This window comes from Rhagoletis pomonella, unplaced genomic scaffold (assembly GCF_013731165.1).
Source record: "Rhagoletis pomonella isolate Grant_MI unplaced genomic scaffold, Rhpom_1.0 Rhpom_scaffold_00011, whole genome shotgun sequence".
Classification (NCBI taxonomy): Eukaryota; Metazoa; Arthropoda; class Insecta; order Diptera; family Tephritidae; genus Rhagoletis; species Rhagoletis pomonella.
In genome coordinates this window covers 7,605,974-7,614,378 of record NW_023458565.1, presented here as the reverse complement: position 1 = coordinate 7,614,378, position 8,405 = coordinate 7,605,974, and positions in this window count along the sequence as shown.

Here is an 8,405-nt window from a genome sequence, read left to right as displayed (position 1 = left end):
ACACCATTCAGGTTATTAGTTAGCGTTAGTTACTTAGATATGTGTGTTTTTTTTTGGGCACTACCATCCATTGAGCCATAATTATCCCTTGACCTTCAAAAAATTAGTCATAACAAAATATGTCAAAACCACCGGATCAGACCGCATGAACTGTGGAAAGTATTAGCCTATTTGGATGAATCCGAAGCGCCTTCACAGGGTTCGCCTGGACTGTTGGTAAGGTATACAGACTGGTGTTAAGTTATACAGACTGGTGATATATCAAAGGTATCAAGTCTTGAATAAAAAATAAAAAGACCCTGGATCTTAATATATCAAGGATAGAACTATTCGAAAATGTTGCAACAATCACGGTGAACATGCCTCTAGCTAAACATGTGCCTAGAATAGGCAAGACCGATTATGTCGCAGCTGTCAGCTAGAAGTGAAGAAATTTTCTAGTATTTCCTTTTAGCATACCCAGACCCTGGGAATATTAGGTTTAAAAAAGAGCAGACACATAACACAGTAACACAATGACAAACCAAATAGTAGTTGAATTCAGCAGAAAATTCAGATGGTCGGACCAAACAGCGAAAGATTTAAATACATATACAAAACATTTCATACGAGAAGTGCTTAAAATTAGGGAAAAATGCGCAAATCGTATACAGGTCAGCTACTAGAAAACACTTAAAAACCAATCAACACTACAGAGAATTCACAATCGAAGTTTTCTTCGACATATCCGGAGTTTAAAAAAAATTGTAGGTTCTGAAGCTTGTCACAGTTTATTCTGACAATTTCACTGGATTACCAACATTTTGGATTACCGCACAGAGATGAATATTTATGTGGGGTTTAGCGACGATGTCGCGGAAGACTAACAGAGGCACTGCTCAGGAGGGTGCTCTACCCCCTAAAAGTGGGCTTGTATTAAACAAGATCTTAATCAAGATGAGAGCAAGGGTACCTAGATTAAAAGCTTATGCTAATGATCCAGCCATTGTCATCTCTAATGTTTTTTTAAATACTGAAGACGATATAATATATGTTGGTGTTGGTTGACTTTTCCAACTGAGTGGTAAGGTAATTTACCTCCGAAAATATTTCTGCCATCAAAAAACTTTTTCATAAAAATCGATTTCCGTTCGGAGGCGGCGTAAGACTAGTGGTCCCGGACGATAGGCCACTTTGTATACATAATTTAGATTTTTTCCAGACCTGCAGTGGACCTGCAGTATAATTGCTATTTTTTTTTTATTTTTTTCTTTCTCAAAAATAAATATGCACTATTTCTATTTCAATTTGAGCTTTTGACTACTTCTTAGATCAAATATCCGGTGCGTTAGTTTTCTTGTTTTAAAGTAAATATAAAATATATCGAATGGCGCGTCATGTCACTCAATTTTCTATTTTTTTTTTCTTTTACAAGAGGAAGTCGTCAAAATACAGTTAATACTGCTTGAAAGCTGCCTAAGCCATAGAAATTAATTGATCGCAATGAATGGAAAAACGCTTGTGGCAGACTACATGTCGGTCTATTTGCTGAAGCGCCTTCGTACAAGTATCGTATGTATATTTATAAAACGCACGGTGTGGGGAAAACAAATAGCCAACCATTAATCAAGGCAATAAAGTTGTTAGATTAATAAATGTATGTACGCATACAGAAAAACAAAAAATCAAAGTATTCATGCCACAAATTACCTAAACATACATACACACAAACGCTGGGCATCATTTACGCGGCGACAAACCATAAACACCAGAGATGTGATAGAAATAGAACAAAAATGTGCTACATAAATAAATTAGAAAAAAAAAATATGTTCATACTTGTAATTAAATGTAAGAGCGGGTGGAGAGCGCTGCCTGCACACAGCCATTTTTATGGATTGCCGAGCAGATTGAAAAAAAAACACCTTTGCCACGCGAAACAACCGCAACGACACAGACGGTCGAACAATCAAATGCCAAGAGCAGCAGCCATAAAGTCTCAGTTGCCGTGCAACAGCAAAAATTTACATTTGTATGGATTTTTAAATAAATACTATGCGGGGCGTTCTATGGGGGTACACTTCGAGCGACAAAAACAAACACACACATTCACTCAGTCATTTACGTATGCATATAAGGGTGGTCCAAAAACAGTAAAGTCGGAATTGTAATGCTCCCACCCCCTAGGATTGTTCTATATCGAAAGAAAGTATACCCCCATTTTTTTTTATTTTAAAATCAAAAAATATCTAGAGGTCGCTCAAAGCGCTCAAACTTTTCCATGTATTTTTATGTGGGGAAAAAAGCAACTTTTCATAGAAATGGTATAGAATTCTGGAAAAAAAATATTTTTCGATCCGATTTTTCTTTTTCACGTGCTGTTTTGGACCACCCTAATGCATATACATACATAAAAATGCAGGCGGGCAGACAAAGTTCCAGGCTAAAGGAAGGCAAACAAACAATTGGCGGGCCGTATTGTGGCAGGCTGATGGACAGGCGCACCGACAGATGGATTTGACAGAGCAGCTTAAAGAATTTATAGCATCTTCGCAAGAGTTGTCGCCGAATGCCCGTGAAGCGCGCATCGCTACAAATAAGCTTACTGAATCCAACGTATTTATGCATGTATGTATGTATGTACGTATACACCCACCGCCATCGCCACCACTAAAGGTACTTGCCGCTTCGCCAACAACGGCCCTTCTGAAAAGTCATCCGCAAATCGATGCAGCCAAGTACTTTTGTGTGTGTGCATTTAGCGCAGTCAATGCCGCTGGGCTTCTCCTGCTGACGGCTGAATGCTGCCGCTGATCGTAAATTTTGCGTGTTGATGAGCCGACGGTCGATTTAAGTAATGAGCCATGCAGATGAGCTTCACTGGTGTCCACGTATGTGGGGATGTGTGTGTTTGTGCAGTAGGGAGGTCCAAAAATTCATGCGGGTGGAAAAAATGGTTAAAATGTTAAGTTCTCACCCCCTTCAAGATTTTTCTAAATGGAAAAAAGAATAAACGTATTTTTTGTTTTAAGAAAAAAATTATATTTAGAACTCAAAGCCCGTGAAGTTTTCCATGTATTTGATATGGGCAAAAAACACGTTTTCCTAGAAATGGAATAAAATTCTTGAAAATCAATATTTTTCTATCGGAAATTCGTTCCAAAAGAAACCATCTTACCACCCTGTCGGAATTGTTTATTTAACCATTTTTTATATTAACTAGTTTTTTTAGATTGTCCAAAACCCCCAATAATGCAATGGAGGGACGCATAAAAAATGGGTAGTATGTATTAAAAAATCGTAAAATAAATGCATAATGGGTATTATTATTTGAAGTCTCCTGAAGAGAAACAGAGATTTCCGATAGAAAAATATTGATTTTCGAGAGCCCTATAACATTTCTACAAAAAGGTGTGTTTTCGCTATATGTATAAAATAAACGGGATGTGAGGCATTTTTTACCAAAAAAAAATACTTGTATTTGTTTATATTATTTTGAAAAATCCTAGGGGTGAGAGCTTAACATCTAAAACTTTTTTCGACCACCCTAATGTGCACGCTGATATTTCTGTGTGTGGTTTAACAGCATGGATTACATTTAAATAGGAGATATGCACGCTGGGCAATAGCTTTGATCTGCTGCCAATCTGCACCATCATCGATTGGAGATTGTCGAGACAATCGCATACCGATCTAAAATCTTCACCAATGCACGCCTCCGCCAACTAGTGCGGTACGTTTGGCATGGTCGATTTGTTATAAACTTTTAATTTTTCAACCAACCGGGCTGACCATCATCCGGAATAGAAAGTCAAAATTTTTACAGTTGACCAAATTTGGCAGAGGTAAAAATTCGAAAGATGCGACTAGGGATGCAAACGATGCATCGATGTTTTTGAAACATCGATAATATTCCTGAAAGTCTGAAATTCCAAATTTAACTCTCAAACTTTTCTCGGATTAATGGATAATATTACATATTTAATTTTTTCTACTGATCATGAATTTTTAAACTTAAATTTCGAACTTAGCGATGCTGATTTGTCAGATGCATCGAAACATCGATGTATCAATGTTGCTCCCTAGATGCGACTGGCTTAGTTTTATGGACAAAGACTGAACTAATGCCATCTGTCGCGGAATTAGCATTGTTAGTATGAGTATTTATAACAAAAAAGGTTCTATCCAGCGGTTTGCGTGAAAGGTTAAAATACAACATCACCCTACTGATTTGACCTTATAAATGTAACTTAAGACCTAGAAATTCCGCCATACATATGTGTGTTTCACACGTATACGAAGAGCGGAAGCTGAGCAGAGCATTTAACGTACACAGTCTCACTTATTGAATCGTTTGAATGCGTTAGAATGCCGACCACTGCACTGGGTGATCACTACTATTCGCCAATTATTGGAAAAGACCCGTGAGTTAAGGGTCGACACATGCCATCTTTATGTCACCCCCTACGAAAGCACGAAAAGGAGATGCCTGCCTATACGCAGCGATATCTGAATTCTCTATGACCGCGAAACTAGAAAGGCTACTTAAAATGACATCGAGCAATACCATCAGCTCCGTCAAAGTTGGATATGGAAACATTGCCTTCAAGCAAACAGTCAGCGCAAACTTTTCGCACTTCGGAAGGTTTATTTGGCTACCAGCATTAAGTAGCACTCATAATAATGCCATCCTTTAAATCCAAGAAGAAAATGTATGGACTTAAACAAGGACAAGGCAAACCTTCCAGAACTGAATATATTCAATACGGTACGCTTTGGTAGTAGTTGAGGAAAACGAAGGCATCACCTGGAATGGAATAACCAATTTGAGGCAGGTGACACGAAATATAAACGACTGGCGTGGCTGGCTAGGGCGACTGGCTGACTCGGCCAAAATCAAGCGTCGATCAAGAAAAAGAAGATTTGGAATATTTTATACGTATTTCTCACTTATATGACTTGAGTCAGGCCACACTTAGTCCCATGGCATAGGTACTCACTGCTGGAAGTAAACTTGGCGTGTTTTCGTGAGCAGAAAGAAAAAAATTTATTTTCGTGCTCTACTGAACTCTGCCAAAATAAGTCAAATAAGTGTTTGTCGAGAATGAAGAAGTATCTGACCGTGCGATTGCCAATTTTACATACAAAAACATAAATATACTTTCGAGCTCGGGGTTAAATATGGTAAAACTGCGTTTGCACTTTTTCTCCCTAACGTTAGGATTTTTAAAAAAGAACCTTAAAGTTTTAAAAATATTTTTATTCAACGAATTATTCAAAATTAAATCAAAAAACTAAACTATTTGGTGCACAAGGAAGAACAGGTTCGTATTATTTTTATATTCCCCTTCTTATATTCCGTTTTATTTTCTTTCGAATTTATCTCCGTGTTCGCATTTTCTTCGTATTAGTCTCGCGCATTCACTTTATATTAATCGCTTTTGTCACATTATTCCTCGGATAGTACTTTTATCCGTATTCACCTCGGTTTTAGTCTTCGTATTCTAAGTCGTATTCTTCTTCATATTTATCCTCGTTTTCGTCGTAGTCTTCGCATTCATCTCCAGTGCTGTCTTTATATTCCTCTTCAAAATCATCTTCGTATTCATCCTCTTCTTCGTATTCGTTTTCGTACTAGTGTGTGTCTTCGTATTCGTACTAGTATTCGAAATCATCTTTTTATAATTCTTTGTAGTTTTCTTCGTCTTCGTATTCATGTAAATCTTCATCGTCGCATTCGTATTCGTTTCCGAACACGTCTTCATATTCACCTTCGGTTGGTCTACGTATTCGAACTCCATCTCGTCTCCGTATTTGTATTCATTTCAGGGACCGAGAACACGTTCCAGTTTTTATTTACTTCTGTATGAGAACAAAATTTAATGTCAAGAACGTTCTCACAAAAGAACCAAATGGGAACAAAAGTATTGGGGGCAGTTTGAACGGAAACGAAATGAAAACAAAAGGTTGGGAACGTTTCCGTAAACAACAAAATGCGGACAAACTTCTCGAGAACGTTCGAAAAGAGAAAAGGATAAGGACGAAAATTTCGGGAGCGTATCCAATGAGAACGAAAGTATTGAGAACGTTTTCAAGGAGGATCAAATAAGAACAAAAGGCTGGGGAACGTTCTGCTACAGCACAAAACGAGAACACAAGTTTTGAGAATTTAACGTTAGAAATGCGAGAGGAGTTTTCCTGTTAGGATTAAAAATCGTTTCTGTGAGAACCACGATTGTTAATTGTATGCCACAGGATGTCTGGATCATTTCAAGTTCAAGGTCGTTTATAATTAGGGTGAACTGTCCATTTATGGAAACAATTTTTCATTTTATGTTCAAGAAAAGTTCGTGTCTTAAGTCTTTCGTTGACTTATGTCATTTGTATAATTACCTTTCAGTTCTCTTTTGATTACTTTCAATATTCAAACATTTCAAGCTATTGGACGCTATGTGGAAATTTTTTTCTCGCTACCATTCTTTGCGAATAGTTCAGAGTAGATTTGTTCCCGTTTCTTTCTCTGTCAGAACGTTCCTGAGGCTTTAGTTCCCAAATTGTTCTTCGAGAGTTAGTTCCTTAAACTTTTGTTTCCGTAACGTTCTTTTCCAAAACGTTTCGGAGATTCGTATTCCCATTTTGTTTTAAAGATAATATGTTCCCGTAAGTATTGTTTGCAATTTGTTCTCTTTGGGAACGTTCCACAGGGTTTTGTTCTTATATAATTCCCATTGAGTTCGTTCTCGACAGTTTTGTTCTTATTTTGGTTTTGGTTTTGAAGCTTTCTTTTTGAACAAAATAACGAGAACGACATTTATTTTCGAACATACTTGTCCTCGGTCCCTGGTTCGTATATGCCTTCATATTTGGCTTTGTTTTCATCTCCTTATTCCTTTTCATTTTAGTACTTGTCTTCGTATTTTTTCATATTCGTCTTCCTACTCGTCGTCGCAATCGCATCTGTGTTCGTTATCGTCTTCATATTCGCCTTACTCCTCCTGTTAGTATTCGTATGTACATACATATGTATCTAGATATTTGAATCTCTTTGCTTTTCGTTCGATTTGACTGTCAGTTGACGGTATGTGGTCTCCGCTGCGCTCGATTGGTGGCCACTTTAACGTTCTCTTAATGTGTCTGATGGCCATCAAAATTATTTCATTCGTACCTCAATAACTAAAATGCGCACAGGATGATGCCGCTGATGTTTCGTGAAGTCAATCTCATGTGAAATTACAAATTCACGCCCACACACACATACCCACATGCATATGTTAATCCATGTACAAATGTATACATATGAATACTTAAATATTTATAAATATTTGGATACTTTTGGTTTATTTTTGTTCCGCCTCAAAGTCACAACAGAGCAAATTAAAACATATCAACCGTTAAAATGGGCAAATTAAAATCAAAAATTATTACAAGCATAATTAATTTATCATTGGCAACTAGTTGGTAGGGGGAGATTTCCGCGCACACAATTAGCTAATGTAGATGTTTACATAAGTGTGTATGTATGTATATGTTTGTTTAGATTTGTAAAGTGGGCGTTTATGAAGCGTTTGGAAATTTATTAATTTGAAAATTTATTGCACACAATTAAATTGGTCCAGTTGCTAGACGATTTATATTTTCGTTTCGAGATAGTAAGAATGTAGAATCCAAAGCTGTGCAACATAAAATTAAGATAATTTCTGCAGAGAACTTGTTGGTAATGTAGGGTTGGTGTAATAATACGAAGTCTGGGCATGGCGCCGGTAAAAATGTTACTTAGTTTTTTTTTTAAGCATCGACCATAAAGACCATGAGACGTCACGGCCATTTGCTACGGCCCGCATAGCGGTATTTAAAAGATAAGTCAAATTTGCAGAATTAAAAAAAAAAAAAAATGAACAGTCCAGCGCCTTCGTCTTGGTCTGCAGGCTGAATCGGAGATACAGCCGCTAAATTTAAACGTAGAATACGTGGTATGGTTAAGAGCATATCCAAGTCAAAAACGAAAGCACACACTAAGAAAAAAATATTAATGACAAAAGCGATACTATTATCGATATAAACATTGATAAAAAATCGATGAAAATATCGATATCAAAATCGATAATAATATCGATAGCAAAACCGATAACAAAATTGATAAAAATATCGATCATTATATCGATAAGTTCCGAAAATATCGATAGAAAAATCAGTAACAATATCGATAACAAAATCGATAAAAGATATCGATAACAAAAGCGATAAAAATATCGATAACAAAAGCGATAATATTATCGATAGCAAAATCGTTAACACAATCGATAAAAATATCGATGAATAAATCGATTAAAATATTAACAACAAAAACTATAAAAATATCGATAACAAAATCGATAAAAAATCGATAACAAAACTTATATAAATATCGATAACAAAATCGATAAAAA